Source organism: Hyla sarda, unplaced genomic scaffold (genome assembly GCF_029499605.1).
Source record: "Hyla sarda isolate aHylSar1 unplaced genomic scaffold, aHylSar1.hap1 scaffold_2288, whole genome shotgun sequence".
Taxonomy (NCBI): Eukaryota; Metazoa; Chordata; class Amphibia; order Anura; family Hylidae; genus Hyla; species Hyla sarda.
The window spans coordinates 1-27389 of NW_026608967.1; the positions used below are offsets into that span (position 1 = coordinate 1).

The window sequence follows — 27389 nt, forward strand, 5'->3', positions numbered from 1 at the left end:
ATTGGTCATCAGCTGGCTGTCTATGTCCCGCATCAATATAGACCAAAGTACAGAGGGTTAGGCTATGCTATTGTGCACCTACCTGATGCATCAGAAGGTGCGAGGCCCTTGCTAAATTCTGTGCACAGACTTTGAGATCTATACTTTAGACTGTATCTAAACCTGCTCCAACATGGACTGACATTCTGGCCTACTTTCAGCCGATGCGACTTGTCTGTCGCTGAACAGTCGCTTTTTATGTATTCAGCACCTATGTATAATGTTGTAAAAATGCTCTAGAAGCTAAAGTCGCAGAAATGTCACACATATTTGGCCTGCAACTTTCTGTGCGACAAATTCAGACAGGAAAAATCAGTATAAATCCTTAGAAAATTATCCCCCAGTGTCTCCATCTGCTGGCGGTATTGAATAAGCATTGCTGCACTGATGGGGTATGCATTAGACAAAAAAAAAGAAGAAAAAGAAGAATAATACGCCCAGAAAAGAGGCGAAAAGGAGAAAAACGTAAAAAAACGTGAAAAAAAAGTAAGAGGAAGAGAAGGGAAAAAAAGGTGGAAATGGGTTTAAAAGTGATTTCGGCGGAGAAATATATATATATATATATATATATATATATATATATATATATATACGCGCACACACACACATATATATAAACGTATTCTCCGTTGAGATATTGCAGCCGCTGCTGTGTCCAGGCCCAGGAGCCTTAGCACTGTGCTGTGATGTCACTCAATACCACTGACATCACTAGGTGTAAACAACATCTCTCCTTTGCTGTGTATGTGACTATGGAGCTGTTTGGTGATGTCGTCTATTATGGCCTTCATAGAAGCAACAGGAGATTGTTGCATCCATCTAGAACCCTCAGAACTACAGTGCTATGATGTCACTCACTTCCACAGGCCTTGCAGAGTGTAAACAACAACAACCCAGCTTTGTTGTGTATGTAACCATAGGGATTTGTGATGTCACCTAGAACCTTCACAGCAGCGACAGCTTTATGAGGAGCATCAGCACTGCTCTGCCTGAGCAGAACCATCACCGCCATAGGTTGTCAAATAACCCGGATTTAACCCACACAGGTAAGTCCAATGGGGTGCAGGCATGTCCTCTATGCTTACAGCTTCCCGTGGGTGTTGGTTTGATACCGTTTGGGGACAGCCAAGGAGGCATCTGCAGGCAACAAAGGTAGGTGTGTGCTTGTGTGTGTGTTTCCTATGCAGATCCTAAGCCCAGTGTCACATGCAAGTAGGAGGAGTAAGAAGGGTTCCTGGCAAATCCGGGTTATGGATTGCATTTAAAAAGGCCCCGTGGGAGTGCAATGGGCCCCTGTCTTGCTGCTTAGCAATAATGGTATGGGTTTAGGTTCTGCTGTGTGTACTGGTGGTTGACTGCCCCCCAGCCCAGAGTGTGCATGGAAAATTGTCTGGCAGCCTCCCTGACAGCAAGCAGTGATAGTGCCCATGAAGGGGACCTTGTTGGGCCCGCCCCTTTCACGGTTATCGCTTCTCGGCCTTTTGGCTAAGATCAAGTGTAGTATCTGTTCTTATCAGTTTAATATCTGATACGTCCCCTATCTGGGGACCATATATTAAATGGATTTTTGAGAACGGGGGCCGATTTCGAAGCTTGCTTCCGTCGCCCTATGCATTGACCCGATATGGCAGTATCTTCGGGTACAGTGCACCACCCCCTTACAGGGTTAAAAAGAAAGATTCCTACTTTCATTGCTACCTGCTTGCTGGCTAGCCAGCTAGCCAGCCCTGTGGGCCTTGCTGCTGCTGCAGCCAAAAAACAAAAGGTGGTGCTGCTGCTGCTTCTGCTGCTTCTGCTTCTGCTTGTGTCTGGCCCCTGTTGGAGCGTCCAGGCACAGGACTTCTGCTGCTGCTGACTAAATGGCCTCCTTAATTGGATCATTTGAGTAGCCAGCACACCTGTGCAGGTAGGGCATGACATGATAGGCAGCTGCCTTGATAGCGGGTGGGTGCTGAATGTTCCTAATTGACAAAATAAGATTAATGCTTATGAAGAAATATAAAATCTCATCCCTTCCCCAATATCGCGCCACACCCCTACCCCTTAATTCCCTGGTTGAACGTGATGGACATATGTCTTTTTTCGACCGTACTAACTATGTAACTATGTAACATAACATGGGGGGGGGGGGTCTCCTGGCTGTTCACACAGGTGTGTCATTGCTGTACATTGACCATGCATTGCTTCTGTGGTATTGCAAAGGCAAAGACAAATGCTTCCAGCCATCCATTGCACTAATGGATTGGTCATCAGCTGGCTGTCTATGTCCCGCATCAATATAGACCAAAGTACAGAGGGTTAGGCTATGCTATTGTGCACCTACCTGATGCATCAGAAGGTGCGAGGCCCTTGCTAAATTCTGTGCACAGACTTTGAGATCTATACTTTAGACTGTATCTAAACCTGCTCCAACATGGACTGACATTCTGGCCTACTTTCAGCCGATGCGACTTGTCTGTCGCTGAACAGTCGCTTTTTATGTATTCAGCACCTATGTATAATGTTGTAAAAATGCTCTAGAAGCTAAAGTCGCAGAAATGTCACACATATTTGGCCTGCAACTTTCTGTGCGACAAATTCAGACAGGAAAAATCAGTATAAATCCTTAGAAAATTATCCCCCAGTGTCTCCATCTGCTGGCGGTATTGAATAAGCATTGCTGCACTGATGGGGTATGCATTAGACAAAAAAAAAGAAGAAAAAGAAGAATAATACGCCCAGAAAAGAGGCGAAAAGGAGAAAAACGTAAAAAAACGTGAAAAAAAAGTAAGAGGAAGAGAAGGGAAAAAAAGGTGGAAATGGGTTTAAAAGTGATTTCGGCGGAGAAATATATATATATATATATATATATATATATATATATATATATACGCGCACACACACACATATATATAAACGTATTCTCCGTTGAGATATTGCAGCCGCTGCTGTGTCCAGGCCCAGGAGCCTTAGCACTGTGCTGTGATGTCACTCAATACCACTGACATCACTAGGTGTAAACAACATCTCTCCTTTGCTGTGTATGTGACTATGGAGCTGTTTGGTGATGTCGTCTATTATGGCCTTCATAGAAGCAACAGGAGATTGTTGCATCCATCTAGAACCCTCAGAACTACAGTGCTATGATGTCACTCACTTCCACAGGCCTTGCAGAGTGTAAACAACAACAACCCAGCTTTGTTGTGTATGTAACCATAGGGATTTGTGATGTCACCTAGAACCTTCACAGCAGCGACAGCTTTATGAGGAGCATCAGCACTGCTCTGCCTGAGCAGAACCATCACCGCCATAGGTTGTCAAATAACCCGGATTTAACCCACACAGGTAAGTCCAATGGGGTGCAGGCATGTCCTCTATGCTTACAGCTTCCCGTGGGTGTTGGTTTGATACCGTTTGGGGACAGCCAAGGAGGCATCTGCAGGCAACAAAGGTAGGTGTGTGCTTGTGTGTGTGTTTCCTATGCAGATCCTAAGCCCAGTGTCACATGCAAGTAGGAGGAGTAAGAAGGGTTCCTGGCAAATCCGGGTTATGGATTGCATTTAAAAAGGCCCGTGGGAGTGCAATGGGCCCCTGTCTTGCTGCTTAGCAATAATGGTATGGGTTTAGGTTCTGCTGTGTGTACTGGTGGTTGACTGCCCCCCAGCCCAGAGTGTGCATGGAAAATTGTCTGGCAGCCTCCCTGACAGCAAGCAGTGATAGTGCCCATGAAGGGGACCTTGTTGGGCCCGCCCCTTTCACGGTTATCGCTTCTCGGCCTTTTGGCTAAGATCAAGTGTAGTATCTGTTCTTATCAGTTTAATATCTGATACGTCCCCTATCTGGGGACCATATATTAAATGGATTTTTGAGAACGGGGGCCGATTTCGAAGCTTGCTTCCGTCGCCCTATGCATTGACCCGATATGGCAGTATCTTCGGGTACAGTGCACCACCCCCTTACAGGGTTAAAAAGAAAGATTCCTACTTTCATTGCTACCTGCTTGCTGGCTAGCCAGCTAGCCAGCCCTGTGGGCCTTGCTGCTGCTGCAGCCAAAAAACAAAAGGTGGTGCTGCTGCTGCTTCTGCTGCTTCTGCTTCTGCTTGTGTCTGGCCCCTGTTGGAGCGTCCAGGCACAGGACTTCTGCTGCTGCTGACTAAATGGCCTCCTTAATTGGATCATTTGAGTAGCCAGCACACCTGTGCAGGTAGGGCATGACATGATAGGCAGCTGCCTTGATAGCGGGTGGGTGCTGAATGTTCCTAATTGACAAAATAAGATTAATGCTTATGAAGAAATATAAAATCTCATCCCTTCCCCAATATCGCGCCACACCCCTACCCCTTAATTCCCTGGTTGAACGTGATGGACATATGTCTTTTTTCGACCGTACTAACTATGTAACTATGTAACATAACATGGGGGGGGGGGGTCTCCTGGCTGTTCACACAGGTGTGTCATTGCTGTACATTGACCATGCATTGCTTCTGTGGTATTGCAAAGGCAAAGACAAATGCTTCCAGCCATCCATTGCACTAATGGATTGGTCATCAGCTGGCTGTCTATGTCCCGCATCAATATAGACCAAAGTACAGAGGGTTAGGCTATGCTATTGTGCACCTACCTGATGCATCAGAAGGTGCGAGGCCCTTGCTAAATTCTGTGCACAGACTTTGAGATCTATACTTTAGACTGTATCTAAACCTGCTCCAACATGGACTGACATTCTGGCCTACTTTCAGCCGATGCGACTTGTCTGTCGCTGAACAGTCGCTTTTTATGTATTCAGCACCTATGTATAATGTTGTAAAAATGCTCTAGAAGCTAAAGTCGCAGAAATGTCACACATATTTGGCCTGCAACTTTCTGTGCGACAAATTCAGACAGGAAAAATCAGTATAAATCCTTAGAAAATTATCCCCCAGTGTCTCCATCTGCTGGCGGTATTGAATAAGCATTGCTGCACTGATGGGGTATGCATTAGACAAAAAAAAAGAAGAAAAAGAAGAATAATACGCCCAGAAAAGAGGCGAAAAGGAGAAAAACGTAAAAAAACGTGAAAAAAAAGTAAGAGGAAGAGAAGGGAAAAAAAGGTGGAAATGGGTTTAAAAGTGATTTCGGCGGAGAAATATATATATATATATATATATATATATATATATATATATATATACGCGCACACACACACATATATATAAACGTATTCTCCGTTGAGATATTGCAGCCGCTGCTGTGTCCAGGCCCAGGAGCCTTAGCACTGTGCTGTGATGTCACTCAATACCACTGACATCACTAGGTGTAAACAACATCTCTCCTTTGCTGTGTATGTGACTATGGAGCTGTTTGGTGATGTCGTCTATTATGGCCTTCATAGAAGCAACAGGAGATTGTTGCATCCATCTAGAACCCTCAGAACTACAGTGCTATGATGTCACTCACTTCCACAGGCCTTGCAGAGTGTAAACAACAACAACCCAGCTTTGTTGTGTATGTAACCATAGGGATTTGTGATGTCACCTAGAACCTTCACAGCAGCGACAGCTTTATGAGGAGCATCAGCACTGCTCTGCCTGAGCAGAACCATCACCGCCATAGGTTGTCAAATAACCCGGATTTAACCCACACAGGTAAGTCCAATGGGGTGCAGGCATGTCCTCTATGCTTACAGCTTCCCGTGGGTGTTGGTTTGATACCGTTTGGGGACAGCCAAGGAGGCATCTGCAGGCAACAAAGGTAGGTGTGTGCTTGTGTGTGTGTTTCCTATGCAGATCCTAAGCCCAGTGTCACATGCAAGTAGGAGGAGTAAGAAGGGTTCCTGGCAAATCCGGGTTATGGATTGCATTTAAAAAGGCCCCGTGGGAGTGCAATGGGCCCCTGTCTTGCTGCTTAGCAATAATGGTATGGGTTTAGGTTCTGCTGTGTGTACTGGTGGTTGACTGCCCCCCAGCCAGAGTGTGCATGGAAAATTGTCTGGCAGCCTCCCTGACAGCAAGCAGTGATAGTGCCCATGAAGGGGACCTTGTTGGGCCCGCCCCTTTCACGGTTATCGCTTCTCGGCCTTTTGGCTAAGATCAAGTGTAGTATCTGTTCTTATCAGTTTAATATCTGATACGTCCCCTATCTGGGGACCATATATTAAATGGATTTTTGAGAACGGGGGCCGATTTCGAAGCTTGCTTCCGTCGCCCTATGCATTGACCCGATATGGCAGTATCTTCGGGTACAGTGCACCACCCCCTTACAGGGTTAAAAAGAAAGATTCCTACTTTCATTGCTACCTGCTTGCTGGCTAGCCAGCTAGCCAGCCCTGTGGGCCTTGCTGCTGCTGCAGCCAAAAAACAAAAGGTGGTGCTGCTGCTGCTTCTGCTGCTTCTGCTTCTGCTTGTGTCTGGCCCCTGTTGGAGCGTCCAGGCACAGGACTTCTGCTGCTGCTGACTAAATGGCCTCCTTAATTGGATCATTTGAGTAGCCAGCACACCTGTGCAGGTAGGGCATGACATGATAGGCAGCTGCCTTGATAGCGGGTGGGTGCTGAATGTTCCTAATTGACAAAATAAGATTAATGCTTATGAAGAAATATAAAATCTCATCCCTTCCCCAATATCGCGCCACACCCCTACCCCTTAATTCCCTGGTTGAACGTGATGGACATATGTCTTTTTTCGACCGTACTAACTATGTAACTATGTAACATAACATGGGGGGGGGGGGTCTCCTGGCTGTTCACACAGGTGTGTCATTGCTGTACATTGACCATGCATTGCTTCTGTGGTATTGCAAAGGCAAAGACAAATGCTTCCAGCCATCCATTGCACTAATGGATTGGTCATCAGCTGGCTGTCTATGTCCCGCATCAATATAGACCAAAGTACAGAGGGTTAGGCTATGCTATTGTGCACCTACCTGATGCATCAGAAGGTGCGAGGCCCTTGCTAAATTCTGTGCACAGACTTTGAGATCTATACTTTAGACTGTATCTAAACCTGCTCCAACATGGACTGACATTCTGGCCTACTTTCAGCCGATGCGACTTGTCTGTCGCTGAACAGTCGCTTTTTATGTATTCAGCACCTATGTATAATGTTGTAAAAATGCTCTAGAAGCTAAAGTCGCAGAAATGTCACACATATTTGGCCTGCAACTTTCTGTGCGACAAATTCAGACAGGAAAAATCAGTATAAATCCTTAGAAAATTATCCCCCAGTGTCTCCATCTGCTGGCGGTATTGAATAAGCATTGCTGCACTGATGGGTATGCATTAGACAAAAAAAAAGAAGAAAAAGAAGAATAATACGCCCAGAAAAGAGGCGAAAAGGAGAAAAACGTAAAAAAACGTGAAAAAAAAGTAAGAGGAAGAGAAGGGAAAAAAAGGTGGAAATGGGTTTAAAAGTGATTTCGGCGGAGAAATATATATATATATATATATATATATATATATATATATATATATATATACGCGCACACACACACATATATATAAACGTATTCTCCGTTGAGATATTGCAGCCGCTGCTGTGTCCAGGCCCAGGAGCCTTAGCACTGTGCTGTGATGTCACTCAATACCACTGACATCACTAGGTGTAAACAACATCTCTCCTTTGCTGTGTATGTGACTATGGAGCTGTTTGGTGATGTCGTCTATTATGGCCTTCATAGAAGCAACAGGAGATTGTTGCATCCATCTAGAACCCTCAGAACTACAGTGCTATGATGTCACTCACTTCCACAGGCCTTGCAGAGTGTAAACAACAACAACCCAGCTTTGTTGTGTATGTAACCATAGGGATTTGTGATGTCACCTAGAACCTTCACAGCAGCGACAGCTTTATGAGGAGCATCAGCACTGCTCTGCCTGAGCAGAACCATCACCGCCATAGGTTGTCAAATAACCCGGATTTAACCCACACAGGTAAGTCCAATGGGGTGCAGGCATGTCCTCTATGCTTACAGCTTCCCGTGGGTGTTGGTTTGATACCGTTTGGGGACAGCCAAGGAGGCATCTGCAGGCAACAAAGGTAGGTGTGTGCTTGTGTGTGTGTTTCCTATGCAGATCCTAAGCCCAGTGTCACATGCAAGTAGGAGGAGTAAGAAGGGTTCCTGGCAAATCCGGGTTATGGATTGCATTTAAAAAGGCCCCGTGGGAGTGCAATGGGCCCCCTGTCTTGCTGCTTAGCAATAATGGTATGGGTTTAGGTTCTGCTGTGTGTACTGGTGGTTGACTGCCCCCCAGCCCAGAGTGTGCATGGAAAATTGTCTGGCAGCCTCCCTGACAGCAAGCAGTGATAGTGCCCATGAAGGGGACCTTGTTGGGCCCGCCCCTTTCACGGTTATCGCTTCTCGGCCTTTTGGCTAAGATCAAGTGTAGTATCTGTTCTTATCAGTTTAATATCTGATACGTCCCCTATCTGGGGACCATATATTAAATGGATTTTTGAGAACGGGGGCCGATTTCGAAGCTTGCTTCCGTCGCCCTATGCATTGACCCGATATGGCAGTATCTTCGGGTACAGTGCACCACCCCCTTACAGGGTTAAAAAGAAAGATTCCTACTTTCATTGCTACCTGCTTGCTGGCTAGCCAGCTAGCCAGCCCTGTGGGCCTTGCTGCTGCTGCAGCCAAAAAACAAAAGGTGGTGCTGCTGCTGCTTCTGCTGCTTCTGCTTCTGCTTGTGTCTGGCCCCTGTTGGAGCGTCCAGGCACAGGACTTCTGCTGCTGCTGACTAAATGGCCTCCTTAATTGGATCATTTGAGTAGCCAGCACACCTGTGCAGGTAGGGCATGACATGATAGGCAGCTGCCTTGATAGCGGGTGGGTGCTGAATGTTCCTAATTGACAAAATAAGATTAATGCTTATGAAGAAATATAAAATCTCATCCCTTCCCCAATATCGCGCCACACCCCTACCCCTTAATTCCCTGGTTGAACGTGATGGACATATGTCTTTTTTCGACCGTACTAACTATGTAACTATGTAACATAACATGGGGGGGGGGGGGTCTCCTGGCTGTTCACACAGGTGTGTCATTGCTGTACATTGACCATGCATTGCTTCTGTGGTATTGCAAAGGCAAAGACAAATGCTTCCAGCCATCCATTGCACTAATGGATTGGTCATCAGCTGGCTGTCTATGTCCCGCATCAATATAGACCAAAGTACAGAGGGTTAGGCTATGCTATTGTGCACCTACCTGATGCATCAGAAGGTGCGAGGCCCTTGCTAAATTCTGTGCACAGACTTTGAGATCTATACTTTAGACTGTATCTAAACCTGCTCCAACATGGACTGACATTCTGGCCTACTTTCAGCCGATGCGACTTGTCTGTCGCTGAACAGTCGCTTTTTATGTATTCAGCACCTATGTATAATGTTGTAAAAATGCTCTAGAAGCTAAAGTCGCAGAAATGTCACACATATTTGGCCTGCAACTTTCTGTGCGACAAATTCAGACAGGAAAAATCAGTATAAATCCTTAGAAAATTATCCCCCAGTGTCTCCATCTGCTGGCGGTATTGAATAAGCATTGCTGCACTGATGGGGTATGCATTAGACAAAAAAAAAGAAGAAAAAGAAGAATAATACGCCCAGAAAAGAGGCGAAAAGGAGAAAAACGTAAAAAAACGTGAAAAAAAAGTAAGAGGAAGAGAAGGGAAAAAAAGGTGGAAATGGGTTTAAAAGTGATTTCGGCGGAGAAATATATATATATATATATATATATATATATATATATATATATATACGCGCACACACACACATATATATAAACGTATTCTCCGTTGAGATATTGCAGCCGCTGCTGTGTCCAGGCCCAGGAGCCTTAGCACTGTGCTGTGATGTCACTCAATACCACTGACATCACTAGGTGTAAACAACATCTCTCCTTTGCTGTGTATGTGACTATGGAGCTGTTTGGTGATGTCGTCTATTATGGCCTTCATAGAAGCAACAGGAGATTGTTGCATCCATCTAGAACCCTCAGAACTACAGTGCTATGATGTCACTCACTTCCACAGGCCTTGCAGAGTGTAAACAACAACAACCCAGCTTTGTTGTGTATGTAACCATAGGGATTTGTGATGTCACCTAGAACCTTCACAGCAGCGACAGCTTTATGAGGAGCATCAGCACTGCTCTGCCTGAGCAGAACCATCACCGCCATAGGTTGTCAAATAACCCGGATTTAACCCACACAGGTAAGTCCAATGGGGTGCAGGCATGTCCTCTATGCTTACAGCTTCCCGTGGGTGTTGGTTTGATACCGTTTGGGGACAGCCAAGGAGGCATCTGCAGGCAACAAAGGTAGGTGTGTGCTTGTGTGTGTGTTTCCTATGCAGATCCTAAGCCCAGTGTCACATGCAAGTAGGAGGAGTAAGAAGGGTTCCTGGCAAATCCGGGTTATGGATTGCATTTAAAAAGGCCCCGTGGGAGTGCAATGGGCCCCTGTCTTGCTGCTTAGCAATAATGGTATGGGTTTAGGTTCTGCTGTGTGTACTGGTGGTTGACTGCCCCCCAGCCCAGAGTGTGCATGGAAAATTGTCTGGCAGCCTCCCTGACAGCAAGCAGTGATAGTGCCCATGAAGGGGACCTTGTTGGGCCCGCCCCTTTCACGGTTATCGCTTCTCGGCCTTTTGGCTAAGATCAAGTGTAGTATCTGTTCTTATCAGTTTAATATCTGATACGTCCCCTATCTGGGGACCATATATTAAATGGATTTTTGAGAACGGGGGCCGATTTCGAAGCTTGCTTCCGTCGCCCTATGCATTGACCCGATATGGCAGTATCTTCGGGTACAGTGCACCACCCCCTTACAGGGTTAAAAAGAAAGATTCCTACTTTCATTGCTACCTGCTTGCTGGCTAGCCAGCTAGCCAGCCCTGTGGGCCTTGCTGCTGCTGCAGCCAAAAAACAAAAGGTGGTGCTGCTGCTGCTTCTGCTGCTTCTGCTTCTGCTTGTGTCTGGCCCCTGTTGGAGCGTCCAGGCACAGGACTTCTGCTGCTGCTGACTAAATGGCCTCCTTAATTGGATCATTTGAGTAGCCAGCACACCTGTGCAGGTAGGGCATGACATGATAGGCAGCTGCCTTGATAGCGGGTGGGTGCTGAATGTTCCTAATTGACAAAATAAGATTAATGCTTATGAAGAAATATAAAATCTCATCCCTTCCCCAATATCGCGCCACACCCCTACCCCTTAATTCCCTGGTTGAACGTGATGGACATATGTCTTTTTTCGACCGTACTAACTATGTAACTATGTAACATAACATGGGGGGGGGGGGTCTCCTGGCTGTTCACACAGGTGTGTCATTGCTGTACATTGACCATGCATTGCTTCTGTGGTATTGCAAAGGCAAAGACAAATGCTTCCAGCCATCCATTGCACTAATGGATTGGTCATCAGCTGGCTGTCTATGTCCCGCATCAATATAGACCAAAGTACAGAGGGTTAGGCTATGCTATTGTGCACCTACCTGATGCATCAGAAGGTGCGAGGCCCTTGCTAAATTCTGTGCACAGACTTTGAGATCTATACTTTAGACTGTATCTAAACCTGCTCCAACATGGACTGACATTCTGGCCTACTTTCAGCCGATGCGACTTGTCTGTCGCTGAACAGTCGCTTTTTATGTATTCAGCACCTATGTATAATGTTGTAAAAATGCTCTAGAAGCTAAAGTCGCAGAAATGTCACACATATTTGGCCTGCAACTTTCTGTGCGACAAATTCAGACAGGAAAAATCAGTATAAATCCTTAGAAAATTATCCCCCAGTGTCTCCATCTGCTGGCGGTATTGAATAAGCATTGCTGCACTGATGGGGTATGCATTAGACAAAAAAAAAGAAGAAAAAGAAGAATAATACGCCCAGAAAAGAGGCGAAAAGGAGAAAAACGTAAAAAAACGTGAAAAAAAAGTAAGAGGAAGAGAAGGGAAAAAAAGGTGGAAATGGGTTTAAAAGTGATTTCGGCGGAGAAATATATATATATATATATATATATATATATATATATATATATATACGCGCACACACACACATATATATAAACGTATTCTCCGTTGAGATATTGCAGCCGCTGCTGTGTCCAGGCCCAGGAGCCTTAGCACTGTGCTGTGATGTCACTCAATACCACTGACATCACTAGGTGTAAACAACATCTCTCCTTTGCTGTGTATGTGACTATGGAGCTGTTTGGTGATGTCGTCTATTATGGCCTTCATAGAAGCAACAGGAGATTGTTGCATCCATCTAGAACCCTCAGAACTACAGTGCTATGATGTCACTCACTTCCACAGGCCTTGCAGAGTGTAAACAACAACAACCCAGCTTTGTTGTGTATGTAACCATAGGGATTTGTGATGTCACCTAGAACCTTCACAGCAGCGACAGCTTTATGAGGAGCATCAGCACTGCTCTGCCTGAGCAGAACCATCACCGCCATAGGTTGTCAAATAACCCGGATTTAACCCACACAGGTAAGTCCAATGGGGTGCAGGCATGTCCTCTATGCTTACAGCTTCCCGTGGGTGTTGGTTTGATACCGTTTGGGGACAGCCAAGGAGGCATCTGCAGGCAACAAAGGTAGGTGTGTGCTTGTGTGTGTGTTTCCTATGCAGATCCTAAGCCCAGTGTCACATGCAAGTAGGAGGAGTAAGAAGGGTTCCTGGCAAATCCGGGTTATGGATTGCATTTAAAAAGGCCCCGTGGGAGTGCAATGGGCCCCTGTCTTGCTGCTTAGCAATAATGGTATGGGTTTAGGTTCTGCTGTGTGTACTGGTGGTTGACTGCCCCCCAGCCCAGAGTGTGCATGGAAAATTGTCTGGCAGCCTCCCTGACAGCAAGCAGTGATAGTGCCCATGAAGGGGACCTTGTTGGGCCCGCCCCTTTCACGGTTATCGCTTCTCGGCCTTTTGGCTAAGATCAAGTGTAGTATCTGTTCTTATCAGTTTAATATCTGATACGTCCCCTATCTGGGGACCATATATTAAATGGATTTTTGAGAACGGGGGCCGATTTCGAAGCTTGCTTCCGTCGCCCTATGCATTGACCCGATATGGCAGTATCTTCGGGTACAGTGCACCACCCCCTTACAGGGTTAAAAAGAAAGATTCCTACTTTCATTGCTACCTGCTTGCTGGCTAGCCAGCTAGCCAGCCCTGTGGGCCTTGCTGCTGCTGCAGCCAAAAAACAAAAGGTGGTGCTGCTGCTGCTTCTGCTGCTTCTGCTTCTGCTTGTGTCTGGCCCCTGTTGGAGCGTCCAGGCACAGGACTTCTGCTGCTGCTGACTAAATGGCCTCCTTAATTGGATCATTTGAGTAGCCAGCACACCTGTGCAGGTAGGGCATGACATGATAGGCAGCTGCCTTGATAGCGGGTGGGTGCTGAATGTTCCTAATTGACAAAATAAGATTAATGCTTATGAAGAAATATAAAATCTCATCCCTTCCCCAATATCGCGCCACACCCCTACCCCTTAATTCCCTGGTTGAACGTGATGGACATATGTCTTTTTTCGACCGTACTAACTATGTAACTATGTAACATAACATGGGGGGGGGGGGTCTCCTGGCTGTTCACACAGGTGTGTCATTGCTGTACATTGACCATGCATTGCTTCTGTGGTATTGCAAAGGCAAAGACAAATGCTTCCAGCCATCCATTGCACTAATGGATTGGTCATCAGCTGGCTGTCTATGTCCCGCATCAATATAGACCAAAGTACAGAGGGTTAGGCTATGCTATTGTGCACCTACCTGATGCATCAGAAGGTGCGAGGCCCTTGCTAAATTCTGTGCACAGACTTTGAGATCTATACTTTAGACTGTATCTAAACCTGCTCCAACATGGACTGACATTCTGGCCTACTTTCAGCCGATGCGACTTGTCTGTCGCTGAACAGTCGCTTTTTATGTATTCAGCACCTATGTATAATGTTGTAAAAATGCTCTAGAAGCTAAAGTCGCAGAAATGTCACACATATTTGGCCTGCAACTTTCTGTGCGACAAATTCAGACAGGAAAAATCAGTATAAATCCTTAGAAAATTATCCCCCAGTGTCTCCATCTGCTGGCGGTATTGAATAAGCATTGCTGCACTGATGGGGTATGCATTAGACAAAAAAAAAGAAGAAAAAGAAGAATAATACGCCCAGAAAAGAGGCGAAAAGGAGAAAAACGTAAAAAAACGTGAAAAAAAAGTAAGAGGAAGAGAAGGGAAAAAAAGGTGGAAATGGGTTTAAAAGTGATTTCGGCGGAGAAATATATATATATATATATATATATATATATATATATATATATATATATATACGCGCACACACACACATATATATAAACGTATTCTCCGTTGAGATATTGCAGCCGCTGCTGTGTCCAGGCCCAGGAGCCTTAGCACTGTGCTGTGATGTCACTCAATACCACTGACATCACTAGGTGTAAACAACATCTCTCCTTTGCTGTGTATGTGACTATGGAGCTGTTTGGTGATGTCGTCTATTATGGCCTTCATAGAAGCAACAGGAGATTGTTGCATCCATCTAGAACCCTCAGAACTACAGTGCTATGATGTCACTCACTTCCACAGGCCTTGCAGAGTGTAAACAACAACAACCCAGCTTTGTTGTGTATGTAACCATAGGGATTTGTGATGTCACCTAGAACCTTCACAGCAGCGACAGCTTTATGAGGAGCATCAGCACTGCTCTGCCTGAGCAGAACCATCACCGCCATAGGTTGTCAAATAACCCGGATTTAACCCACACAGGTAAGTCCAATGGGGTGCAGGCATGTCCTCTATGCTTACAGCTTCCCGTGGGTGTTGGTTTGATACCGTTTGGGGACAGCCAAGGAGGCATCTGCAGGCAACAAAGGTAGGTGTGTGCTTGTGTGTGTGTTTCCTATGCAGATCCTAAGCCCAGTGTCACATGCAAGTAGGAGGAGTAAGAAGGGTTCCTGGCAAATCCGGGTTATGGATTGCATTTAAAAAGGCCCCGTGGGAGTGCAATGGGCCCCTGTCTTGCTGCTTAGCAATAATGGTATGGGTTTAGGTTCTGCTGTGTGTACTGGTGGTTGACTGCCCCCCAGCCCAGAGTGTGCATGGAAAATTGTCTGGCAGCCTCCCTGACAGCAAGCAGTGATAGTGCCCATGAAGGGGACCTTGTTGGGCCCGCCCCTTTCACGGTTATCGCTTCTCGGCCTTTTGGCTAAGATCAAGTGTAGTATCTGTTCTTATCAGTTTAATATCTGATACGTCCCCTATCTGGGGACCATATATTAAATGGATTTTTGAGAACGGGGGCCGATTTCGAAGCTTGCTTCCGTCGCCCTATGCATTGACCCGATATGGCAGTATCTTCGGGTACAGTGCACCACCCCCTTACAGGGTTAAAAAGAAAGATTCCTACTTTCATTGCTACCTGCTTGCTGGCTAGCCAGCTAGCCAGCCCTGTGGGCCTTGCTGCTGCTGCAGCCAAAAAACAAAAGGTGGTGCTGCTGCTGCTTCTGCTGCTTCTGCTTCTGCTTGTGTCTGGCCCCTGTTGGAGCGTCCAGGCACAGGACTTCTGCTGCTGCTGACTAAATGGCCTCCTTAATTGGATCATTTGAGTAGCCAGCACACCTGTGCAGGTAGGGCATGACATGATAGGCAGCTGCCTTGATAGCGGGTGGGTGCTGAATGTTCCTAATTGACAAAATAAGATTAATGCTTATGAAGAAATATAAAATCTCATCCCTTCCCCAATATCGCGCCACACCCCTACCCCTTAATTCCCTGGTTGAACGTGATGGACATATGTCTTTTTTCGACCGTACTAACTATGTAACTATGTAACATAACATGGGGGGGGGGGGTCTCCTGGCTGTTCACACAGGTGTGTCATTGCTGTACATTGACCATGCATTGCTTCTGTGGTATTGCAAAGGCAAAGACAAATGCTTCCAGCCATCCATTGCACTAATGGATTGGTCATCAGCTGGCTGTCTATGTCCCGCATCAATATAGACCAAAGTACAGAGGGTTAGGCTATGCTATTGTGCACCTACCTGATGCATCAGAAGGTGCGAGGCCCTTGCTAAATTCTGTGCACAGACTTTGAGATCTATACTTTAGACTGTATCTAAACCTGCTCCAACATGGACTGACATTCTGGCCTACTTTCAGCCGATGCGACTTGTCTGTCGCTGAACAGTCGCTTTTTATGTATTCAGCACCTATGTATAATGTTGTAAAAATGCTCTAGAAGCTAAAGTCGCAGAAATGTCACACATATTTGGCCTGCAACTTTCTGTGCGACAAATTCAGACAGGAAAAATCAGTATAAATCCTTAGAAAATTATCCCCCAGTGTCTCCATCTGCTGGCGGTATTGAATAAGCATTGCTGCACTGATGGGGTATGCATTAGACAAAAAAAAAGAAGAAAAAGAAGAATAATACGCCCAGAAAAGAGGCGAAAAGGAGAAAAACGTAAAAAAACGTGAAAAAAAAGTAAGAGGAAGAGAAGGGAAAAAAAGGTGGAAATGGGTTTAAAAGTGATTTCGGCGGAGAAATATATATATATATATATATATATATATATATATATATATATATATACGCGCACACACACACATATATATAAACGTATTCTCCGTTGAGATATTGCAGCCGCTGCTGTGTCCAGGCCCAGGAGCCTTAGCACTGTGCTGTGATGTAACTCAATACCACTGACATCACTAGGTGTAAACAACATCTCTCCTTTGCTGTGTATGTGACTATGGAGCTGTTTGGTGATGTCGTCTATTATGGCCTTCATAGAAGCAACAGGAGATTGTTGCATCCATCTAGAACCCTCAGAACTACAGTGCTATGATGTCACTCACTTCCACAGGCCTTGCAGAGTGTAAACAACAACAACCCAGCTTTGTTGTGTATGTAACCATAGGGATTTGTGATGTCACCTAGAACCTTCACAGCAGCGACAGCTTTATGAGGAGCATCAGCACTGCTCTGCCTGAGCAGAACCATCACCGCCATAGGTTGTCAAATAACCCGGATTTAACCCACACAGGTAAGTCCAATGGGGTGCAGGCATGTCCTCTATGCTTACAGCTTCCCGTGGGTGTTGGTTTGATACCGTTTGGGGACAGCCAAGGAGGCATCTGCAGGCAACAAAGGTAGGTGTGTGCTTGTGTGTGTGTTTCCTATGCAGATCCTAAGCCCAGTGTCACATGCAAGTAGGAGGAGTAAGAAGGGTTCCTGGCAAATCCGGGTTATGGATTGCATTTAAAAAGGCCCCGTGGGAGTGCAATGGGCCCCTGTCTTGCTGCTTAGCAATAATGGTATGGGTTTAGGTTCTGCTGTGTGTACTGGTGGTTGACTGCCCCCCAGCCCAGAGTGTGCATGGAAAATTGTCTGGCAGCCTCCCTGACAGCAAGCAGTGATAGTGCCCATGAAGGGGACCTTGTTGGGCCCGCCCCTTTCACGGTTATCGCTTCTCGGCCTTTTGGCTAAGATCAAGTGTAGTATCTGTTCTTATCAGTTTAATATCTGATACGTCCCCTATCTGGGGACCATATATTAAATGGATTTTTGAGAACGGGGGCCGATTTCGAAGCTTGCTTCCGTCGCCCTATGCATTGACCCGATATGGCAGTATCTTCGGGTACAGTGCACCACCCCCTTACAGGGTTAAAAAGAAAGATTCCTACTTTCATTGCTACCTGCTTGCTGGCTAGCCAGCTAGCCAGCCCTGTGGGCCTTGCTGCTGCTGCAGCCAAAAAACAAAAGGTGGTGCTGCTGCTGCTTCTGCTGCTTCTGCTTCTGCTTGTGTCTGGCCCCTGTTGGAGCGTCCAGGCACAGGACTTCTGCTGCTGCTGACTAAATGGCCTCCTTAATTGGATCATTTGAGTAGCCAGCACACCTGTGCAGGTAGGGCATGACATGATAGGCAGCTGCCTTGATAGCGGGTGGGTGCTGAATGTTCCTAATTGACAAAATAAGATTAATGCTTATGAAGAAATATAAAATCTCATCCCTTCCCCAATATCGCGCCACACCCCTACCCCTTAATTCCCTGGTTGAACGTGATGGACATATGTCTTTTTTCGACCGTACTAACTATGTAACTATGTAACATAACATGGGGGGGGGGGGTCTCCTGGCTGTTCACACAGGTGTGTCATTGCTGTACATTGACCATGCATTGCTTCTGTGGTATTGCAAAGGCAAAGACAAATGCTTCCAGCCATCCATTGCACTAATGGATTGGTCATCAGCTGGCTGTCTATGTCCCGCATCAATATAGACCAAAGTACAGAGGGTTAGGCTATGCTATTGTGCACCTACCTGATGCATCAGAAGGTGCGAGGCCCTTGCTAAATTCTGTGCACAGACTTTGAGATCTATACTTTAGACTGTATCTAAACCTGCTCCAACATGGACTGACATTCTGGCCTACTTTCAGCCGATGCGACTTGTCTGTCGCTGAACAGTCGCTTTTTATGTATTCAGCACCTATGTATAATGTTGTAAAAATGCTCTAGAAGCTAAAGTCGCAGAAATGTCACACATATTTGGCCTGCAACTTTCTGTGCGACAAATTCAGACAGGAAAAATCAGTATAAATCCTTAGAAAATTATCCCCCAGTGTCTCCATCTGCTGGCGGTATTGAATAAGCATTGCTGCACTGATGGGGTATGCATTAGACAAAAAAAAAGAAGAAAAAGAAGAATAATACGCCCAGAAAAGAGGCGAAAAGGAGAAAAACGTAAAAAAACGTGAAAAAAAAGTAAGAGGAAGAGAAGGGAAAAAAAGGTGGAAATGGGTTTAAAAGTGATTTCGGCGGAGAAATATATATATATATATATATATATATATATATATATATATATACGCGCACACACACACATATATATAAACGTATTCTCCGTTGAGATATTGCAGCCGCTGCTGTGTCCAGGCCCAGGAGCCTTAGCACTGTGCTGTGATGTCACTCAATACCACTGACATCACTAGGTGTAAACAACATCTCTCCTTTGCTGTGTATGTGACTATGGAGCTGTTTGGTGATGTCGTCTATTATGGCCTTCATAGAAGCAACAGGAGATTGTTGCATCCATCTAGAACCCTCAGAACTACAGTGCTATGATGTCACTCACTTCCACAGGCCTTGCAGAGTGTAAACAACAACAACCCAGCTTTGTTGTGTATGTAACCATAGGGATTTGTGATGTCACCTAGAACCTTCACAGCAGCGACAGCTTTATGAGGAGCATCAGCACTGCTCTGCCTGAGCAGAACCATCACCGCCATAGGTTGTCAAATAACCCGGATTTAACCCACACAGGTAAGTCCAATGGGGTGCAGGCATGTCCTCTATGCTTACAGCTTCCCGTGGGTGTTGGTTTGATACCGTTTGGGGACAGCCAAGGAGGCATCTGCAGGCAACAAAGGTAGGTGTGTGCTTGTGTGTGTGTTTCCTATGCAGATCCTAAGCCCAGTGTCACATGCAAGTAGGAGGAGTAAGAAGGGTTCCTGGCAAATCCGGGTTATGGATTGCATTTAAAAAGGCCCCGTGGGAGTGCAATGGGCCCCTGTCTTGCTGCTTAGCAATAATGGTATGGGTTTAGGTTCTGCTGTGTGTACTGGTGGTTGACTGCCCCCCAGCCCAGAGTGTGCATGGAAAATTGTCTGGCAGCCTCCCTGACAGCAAGCAGTGATAGTGCCCATGAAGGGGACCTTGTTGGGCCCGCCCCTTTCACGGTTATCGCTTCTCGGCCTTTTGGCTAAGATCAAGTGTAGTATCTGTTCTTATCAGTTTAATATCTGATACGTCCCCTATCTGGGGACCATATATTAAATGGATTTTTGAGAACGGGGGCCGATTTCGAAGCTTGCTTCCGTCGCCCTATGCATTGACCCGATATGGCAGTATCTTCGGGTACAGTGCACCACCCCCTTACAGGGTTAAAAAGAAAGATTCCTACTTTCATTGCTACCTGCTTGCTGGCTAGCCAGCTAGCCAGCCCTGTGGGCCTTGCTGCTGCTGCAGCCAAAAAACAAAAGGTGGTGCTGCTGCTGCTTCTGCTGCTTCTGCTTCTGCTTGTGTCTGGCCCCTGTTGGAGCGTCCAGGCACAGGACTTCTGCTGCTGCTGACTAAATGGCCTCCTTAATTGGATCATTTGAGTAGCCAGCACACCTGTGCAGGTAGGGCATGACATGATAGGCAGCTGCCTTGATAGCGGGTGGGTGCTGAATGTTCCTAATTGACAAAATAAGATTAATGCTTATGAAGAAATATAAAATCTCATCCCTTCCCCAATATCGCGCCACACCCCTACCCCTTAATTCCCTGGTTGAACGTGATGGACATATGTCTTTTTTCGACCGTACTAACTATGTAACTATGTAACATAACATGGGGGGGGGGGGTCTCCTGGCTGTTCACACAGGTGTGTCATTGCTGTACATTGACCATGCATTGCTTCTGTGGTATTGCAAAGGCAAAGACAAATGCTTCCAGCCATCCATTGCACTAATGGATTGGTCATCAGCTGGCTGTCTATGTCCCGCATCAATATAGACCAAAGTACAGAGGGTTAGGCTATGCTATTGTGCACCTACCTGATGCATCAGAAGGTGCGAGGCCCTTGCTAAATTCTGTGCACAGACTTTGAGATCTATACTTTAGACTGTATCTAAACCTGCTCCAACATGGACTGACATTCTGGCCTACTTTCAGCCGATGCGACTTGTCTGTCGCTGAACAGTCGCTTTTTATGTATTCAGCACCTATGTATAATGTTGTAAAAATGCTCTAGAAGCTAAAGTCGCAGAAATGTCACACATATTTGGCCTGCAACTTTCTGTGCGACAAATTCAGACAGGAAAAATCAGTATAAATCCTTAGAAAATTATCCCCCAGTGTCTCCATCTGCTGGCGGTATTGAATAAGCATTGCTGCACTGATGGGGTATGCATTAGACAAAAAAAAAGAAGAAAAAGAAGAATAATACGCCCAGAAAAGAGGCGAAAAGGAGAAAAACGTAAAAAAACGTGAAAAAAAAGTAAGAGGAAGAGAAGGGAAAAAAAGGTGGAAATGGGTTTAAAAGTGATTTCGGCGGAGAAATATATATATATATATATATATATATATATATATATATATATACGCGCACACACACACATATATATAAACGTATTCTCCGTTGAGATATTGCAGCCGCTGCTGTGTCCAGGCCCAGGAGCCTTAGCACTGTGCTGTGATGTCACTCAATACCACTGACATCACTAGGTGTAAACAACATCTCTCCTTTGCTGTGTATGTGACTATGGAGCTGTTTGGTGATGTCGTCTATTATGGCCTTCATAGAAGCAACAGGAGATTGTTGCATCCATCTAGAACCCTCAGAACTACAGTGCTATGATGTCACTCACTTCCACAGGCCTTGCAGAGTGTAAACAACAACAACCCAGCTTTGTTGTGTATGTAACCATAGGGATTTGTGATGTCACCTAGAACCTTCACAGCAGCGACAGCTTTATGAGGAGCATCAGCACTGCTCTGCCTGAGCAGAACCATCACCGCCATAGGTTGTCAAATAACCCGGATTTAACCCACACAGGTAAGTCCAATGGGGTGCAGGCATGTCCTCTATGCTTACAGCTTCCCGTGGGTGTTGGTTTGATACCGTTTGGGGACAGCCAAGGAGGCATCTGCAGGCAACAAAGGTAGGTGTGTGCTTGTGTGTGTGTTTCCTATGCAGATCCTAAGCCCAGTGTCACATGCAAGTAGGAGGAGTAAGAAGGGTTCCTGGCAAATCCGGGTTATGGATTGCATTTAAAAAGGCCCCGTGGGAGTGCAATGGGCCCCTGTCTTGCTGCTTAGCAATAATGGTATGGGTTTAGGTTCTGCTGTGTGTACTGGTGGTTGACTGCCCCCCAGCCCAGAGTGTGCATGGAAAATTGTCTGGCAGCCTCCCTGACAGCAAGCAGTGATAGTGCCCATGAAGGGGACCTTGTTGGGCCCGCCCCTTTCACGGTTATCGCTTCTCGGCCTTTTGGCTAAGATCAAGTGTAGTATCTGTTCTTATCAGTTTAATATCTGATACGTCCCCTATCTGGGGACCATATATTAAATGGATTTTTGAGAACGGGGGCCGATTTCGAAGCTTGCTTCCGTCGCCCTATGCATTGACCCGATATGGCAGTATCTTCGGGTACAGTGCACCACCCCCTTACAGGGTTAAAAAGAAAGATTCCTACTTTCATTGCTACCTGCTTGCTGGCTAGCCAGCTAGCCAGCCCTGTGGGCCTTGCTGCTGCTGCAGCCAAAAAACAAAAGGTGGTGCTGCTGCTGCTTCTGCTGCTTCTGCTTCTGCTTGTGTCTGGCCCCTGTTGGAGCGTCCAGGCACAGGACTTCTGCTGCTGCTGACTAAATGGCCTCCTTAATTGGATCATTTGAGTAGCCAGCACACCTGTGCAGGTAGGGCATGACATGATAGGCAGCTGCCTTGATAGCGGGTGGGTGCTGAATGTTCCTAATTGACAAAATAAGATTAATGCTTATGAAGAAATATAAAATCTCATCCCTTCCCCAATATCGCGCCACACCCCTACCCCTTAATTCCCTGGTTGAACGTGATGGACATATGTCTTTTTTCGACCGTACTAACTATGTAACTATGTAACATAACATGGGGGGGGGGGGTCTCCTGGCTGTTCACACAGGTGTGTCATTGCTGTACATTGACCATGCATTGCTTCTGTGGTATTGCAAAGGCAAAGACAAATGCTTCCAGCCATCCATTGCACTAATGGATTGGTCATCAGCTGGCTGTCTATGTCCCGCATCAATATAGACCAAAGTACAGAGGGTTAGGCTATGCTATTGTGCACCTACCTGATGCATCAGAAGGTGCGAGGCCCTTGCTAAATTCTGTGCACAGACTTTGAGATCTATACTTTAGACTGTATCTAAACCTGCTCCAACATGGACTGACATTCTGGCCTACTTTCAGCCGATGCGACTTGTCTGTCGCTGAACAGTCGCTTTTTATGTATTCAGCACCTATGTATAATGTTGTAAAAATGCTCTAGAAGCTAAAGTCGCAGAAATGTCACACATATTTGGCCTGCAACTTTCTGTGCGACAAATTCAGACAGGAAAAATCAGTATAAATCCTTAGAAAATTATCCCCCAGTGTCTCCATCTGCTGGCGGTATTGAATAAGCATTGCTGCACTGATGGGGTATGCATTAGACAAAAAAAAAGAAGAAAAAGAAGAATAATACGCCCAGAAAAGAGGCGAAAAGGAGAAAAACGTAAAAAAACGTGAAAAAAAAGTAAGAGGAAGAGAAGGGAAAAAAAGGTGGAAATGGGTTTAAAAGTGATTTCGGCGGAGAAATATATATATATATATATATATATATATATATATATATATACGCGCACACACACACATATATATAAACGTATTCTCCGTTGAGATATTGCAGCCGCTGCTGTGTCCAGGCCCAGGAGCCTTAGCACTGTGCTGTGATGTCACTCAATACCACTGACATCACTAGGTGTAAACAACATCTCTCCTTTGCTGTGTATGTGACTATGGAGCTGTTTGGTGATGTCGTCTATTATGGCCTTCATAGAAGCAACAGGAGATTGTTGCATCCATCTAGAACCCTCAGAACTACAGTGCTATGATGTCACTCACTTCCACAGGCCTTGCAGAGTGTAAACAACAACAACCCAGCTTTGTTGTGTATGTAACCATAGGGATTTGTGATGTCACCTAGAACCTTCACAGCAGCGACAGCTTTATGAGGAGCATCAGCACTGCTCTGCCTGAGCAGAACCATCACCGCCATAGGTTGTCAAATAACCCGGATTTAACCCACACAGGTAAGTCCAATGGGGTGCAGGCATGTCCTCTATGCTTACAGCTTCCCGTGGGTGTTGGTTTGATACCGTTTGGGGACAGCCAAGGAGGCATCTGCAGGCAACAAAGGTAGGTGTGTGCTTGTGTGTGTGTTTCCTATGCAGATCCTAAGCCCAGTGTCACATGCAAGTAGGAGGAGTAAGAAGGGTTCCTGGCAAATCCGGGTTATGGATTGCATTTAAAAAGGCCCCGTGGGAGTGCAATGGGCCCCTGTCTTGCTGCTTAGCAATAATGGTATGGGTTTAGGTTCTGCTGTGTGTACTGGTGGTTGACTGCCCCCCAGCCCAGAGTGTGCATGGAAAATTGTCTGGCAGCCTCCCTGACAGCAAGCAGTGATAGTGCCCATGAAGGGGACCTTGTTGGGCCCGCCCCTTTCACGGTTATCGCTTCTCGGCCTTTTGGCTAAGATCAAGTGTAGTATCTGTTCTTATCAGTTTAATATCTGATACGTCCCCTATCTGGGGACCATATATTAAATGGATTTTTGAGAACGGGGGCCGATTTCGAAGCTTGCTTCCGTCGCCCTATGCATTGACCCGATATGGCAGTATCTTCGGGTACAGTGCACCACCCCCTTACAGGGTTAAAAAGAAAGATTCCTACTTTCATTGCTACCTGCTTGCTGGCTAGCCAGCTAGCCAGCCCTGTGGGCCTTGCTGCTGCTGCAGCCAAAAAACAAAAGGTGGTGCTGCTGCTGCTTCTGCTGCTTCTGCTTCTGCTTGTGTCTGGCCCCTGTTGGAGCGTCCAGGCACAGGACTTCTGCTGCTGCTGACTAAATGGCCTCCTTAATTGGATCATTTGAGTAGCCAGCACACCTGTGCAGGTAGGGCATGACATGATAGGCAGCTGCCTTGATAGCGGGTGGGTGCTGAATGTTCCTAATTGACAAAATAAGATTAATGCTTATGAAGAAATATAAAATCTCATCCCTTCCCCAATATCGCGCCACACCCCTACCCCTTAATTCCCTGGTTGAACGTGATGGACATATGTCTTTTTTCGACCGTACTAACTATGTAACTATGTAACATAACATGGGGGGGGGGGGTCTCCTGGCTGTTCACACAGGTGTGTCATTGCTGTACATTGACCATGCATTGCTTCTGTGGTATTGCAAAGGCAAAGACAAATGCTTCCAGCCATCCATTGCACTAATGGATTGGTCATCAGCTGGCTGTCTATGTCCCGCATCAATATAGACCAAAGTACAGAGGGTTAGGCTATGCTATTGTGCACCTACCTGATGCATCAGAAGGTGCGAGGCCCTTGCTAAATTCTGTGCACAGACTTTGAGATCTATACTTTAGACTGTATCTAAACCTGCTCCAACATGGACTGACATTCTGGCCTACTTTCAGCCGATGCGACTTGTCTGTCGCTGAACAGTCGCTTTTTATGTATTCAGCACCTATGTATAATGTTGTAAAAATGCTCTAGAAGCTAAAGTCGCAGAAATGTCACACATATTTGGCCTGCAACTTTCTGTGCGACAAATTCAGACAGGAAAAATCAGTATAAATCCTTAGAAAATTATCCCCCAGTGTCTCCATCTGCTGGCGGTATTGAATAAGCATTGCTGCACTGATGGGGTATGCATTAGACAAAAAAAAAGAAGAAAAAGAAGAATAATACGCCCAGAAAAGAGGCGAAAAGGAGAAAAACGTAAAAAAACGTGAAAAAAAAGTAAGAGGAAGAGAAGGGAAAAAAAGGTGGAAATGGGTTTAAAAGTGATTTCGGCGGAGAAATATATATATATATATATATATATATATATATATATATATATATACGCGCACACACACACATATATATAAACGTATTCTCCGTTGAGATATTGCAGCCGCTGCTGTGTCCAGGCCCAGGAGCCTTAGCACTGTGCTGTGATGTCACTCAATACCACTGACATCACTAGGTGTAAACAACATCTCTCCTTTGCTGTGTATGTGACTATGGAGCTGTTTGGTGATGTCGTCTATTATGGCCTTCATAGAAGCAACAGGAGATTGTTGCATCCATCTAGAACCCTCAGAACTACAGTGCTATGATGTCACTCACTTCCACAGGCCTTGCAGAGTGTAAACAACAACAACCCAGCTTTGTTGTGTATGTAACCATAGGGATTTGTGATGTCACCTAGAACCTTCACAGCAGCGACAGCTTTATGAGGAGCATCAGCACTGCTCTGCCTGAGCAGAACCATCACCGCCATAGGTTGTCAAATAACCCGGATTTAACCCACACAGGTAAGTCCAATGGGGTGCAGGCATGTCCTCTATGCTTACAGCTTCCCGTGGGTGTTGGTTTGATACCGTTTGGGGACAGCCAAGGAGGCATCTGCAGGCAACAAAGGTAGGTGTGTGCTTGTGTGTGTGTTTCCTATGCAGATCCTAAGCCCAGTGTCACATGCAAGTAGGAGGAGTAAGAAGGGTTCCTGGCAAATCCGGGTTATGGATTGCATTTAAAAAGGCCCCGTGGGAGTGCAATGGGCCCCTGTCTTGCTGCTTAGCAATAATGGTATGGGTTTAGGTTCTGCTGTGTGTACTGGTGGTTGACTGCCCCCCAGCCCAGAGTGTGCATGGAAAATTGTCTGGCAGCCTCCCTGACAGCAAGCAGTGATAGTGCCCATGAAGGGGACCTTGTTGGGCCCGCCCCTTTCACGGTTATCGCTTCTCGGCCTTTTGGCTAAGATCAAGTGTAGTATCTGTTCTTATCAGTTTAATATCTGATACGTCCCCTATCTGGGGACCATATATTAAATGGATTTTTGAGAACGGGGGCCGATTTCGAAGCTTGCTTCCGTCGCCCTATGCATTGACCCGATATGGCAGTATCTTCGGGTACAGTGCACCACCCCCTTACAGGGTTAAAAAGAAAGATTCCTACTTTCATTGCTACCTGCTTGCTGGCTAGCCAGCTAGCCAGCCCTGTGGGCCTTGCTGCTGCTGCAGCCAAAAAACAAAAGGTGGTGCTGCTGCTGCTTCTGCTGCTTCTGCTTCTGCTTGTGTCTGGCCCCTGTTGGAGCGTCCAGGCACAGGACTTCTGCTGCTGCTGACTAAATGGCCTCCTTAATTGGATCATTTGAGTAGCCAGCACACCTGTGCAGGTAGGGCATGACATGATAGGCAGCTGCCTTGATAGCGGGTGGGTGCTGAATGTTCCTAATTGACAAAATAAGATTAATGCTTATGAAGAAATATAAAATCTCATCCCTTCCCCAATATCGCGCCACACCCCTACCCCTTAATTCCCTGGTTGAACGTGATGGACATATGTCTTTTTTCGACCGTACTAACTATGTAACTATGTAACATAACATGGGGGGGGGGGGGTCTCCTGGCTGTTCACACAGGTGTGTCATTGCTGTACATTGACCATGCATTGCTTCTGTGGTATTGCAAAGGCAAAGACAAATGCTTCCAGCCATCCATTGCACTAATGGATTGGTCATCAGCTGGCTGTCTATGTC

At 46.0% G+C, this 27389-nt stretch overlaps 12 non-coding genes across 12 annotated transcripts; all 12 read left to right on the forward strand.

Moving 5' to 3' along the window:
• Positions 1–1504: 1504 nt before the first annotated feature.
• LOC130321808 (U2 spliceosomal RNA) lies at positions 1505–1695 on the forward strand. Its single transcript, XR_008867467.1, has one exon. It is a non-coding gene; the product is annotated as a U2 spliceosomal RNA (small nuclear RNA).
• A 2086-nt stretch (positions 1696–3781) lies between these two features.
• On the forward strand, positions 3782–3972 carry LOC130321821 (U2 spliceosomal RNA). Its single transcript, XR_008867478.1, has one exon. It is a non-coding gene; the product is annotated as a U2 spliceosomal RNA (small nuclear RNA).
• A 2088-nt stretch (positions 3973–6060) lies between these two features.
• On the forward strand, positions 6061–6251 carry LOC130321827 (U2 spliceosomal RNA). The gene has a single exon (XR_008867483.1). It is a non-coding gene; the product is annotated as a U2 spliceosomal RNA (small nuclear RNA).
• A 2093-nt stretch (positions 6252–8344) lies between these two features.
• Positions 8345–8535, forward strand: LOC130321828 (U2 spliceosomal RNA). The gene has a single exon (XR_008867484.1). It is a non-coding gene; the product is annotated as a U2 spliceosomal RNA (small nuclear RNA).
• A 2090-nt stretch (positions 8536–10625) lies between these two features.
• On the forward strand, positions 10626–10816 carry LOC130321829 (U2 spliceosomal RNA). Its single transcript, XR_008867485.1, has one exon. It is a non-coding gene; the product is annotated as a U2 spliceosomal RNA (small nuclear RNA).
• Positions 10817–12905: 2089 nt separating this feature from the next.
• On the forward strand, positions 12906–13096 carry LOC130321810 (U2 spliceosomal RNA). Its single transcript, XR_008867468.1, has one exon. It is a non-coding gene; the product is annotated as a U2 spliceosomal RNA (small nuclear RNA).
• A 2095-nt stretch (positions 13097–15191) lies between these two features.
• LOC130321811 (U2 spliceosomal RNA) lies at positions 15192–15382 on the forward strand. Its single transcript, XR_008867469.1, has one exon. It is a non-coding gene; the product is annotated as a U2 spliceosomal RNA (small nuclear RNA).
• Positions 15383–17473: 2091 nt separating this feature from the next.
• Positions 17474–17664, forward strand: LOC130321812 (U2 spliceosomal RNA). Its single transcript, XR_008867470.1, has one exon. It is a non-coding gene; the product is annotated as a U2 spliceosomal RNA (small nuclear RNA).
• A 2087-nt stretch (positions 17665–19751) lies between these two features.
• Positions 19752–19942, forward strand: LOC130321813 (U2 spliceosomal RNA). Its single transcript, XR_008867471.1, has one exon. It is a non-coding gene; the product is annotated as a U2 spliceosomal RNA (small nuclear RNA).
• A 2087-nt stretch (positions 19943–22029) lies between these two features.
• LOC130321814 (U2 spliceosomal RNA) lies at positions 22030–22220 on the forward strand. Its single transcript, XR_008867472.1, has one exon. It is a non-coding gene; the product is annotated as a U2 spliceosomal RNA (small nuclear RNA).
• A 2085-nt stretch (positions 22221–24305) lies between these two features.
• Positions 24306–24496, forward strand: LOC130321815 (U2 spliceosomal RNA). Its single transcript, XR_008867473.1, has one exon. It is a non-coding gene; the product is annotated as a U2 spliceosomal RNA (small nuclear RNA).
• Positions 24497–26585: 2089 nt separating this feature from the next.
• LOC130321816 (U2 spliceosomal RNA) lies at positions 26586–26776 on the forward strand. The gene has a single exon (XR_008867474.1). It is a non-coding gene; the product is annotated as a U2 spliceosomal RNA (small nuclear RNA).
• Positions 26777–27389: the final 613 nt, after the last annotated feature.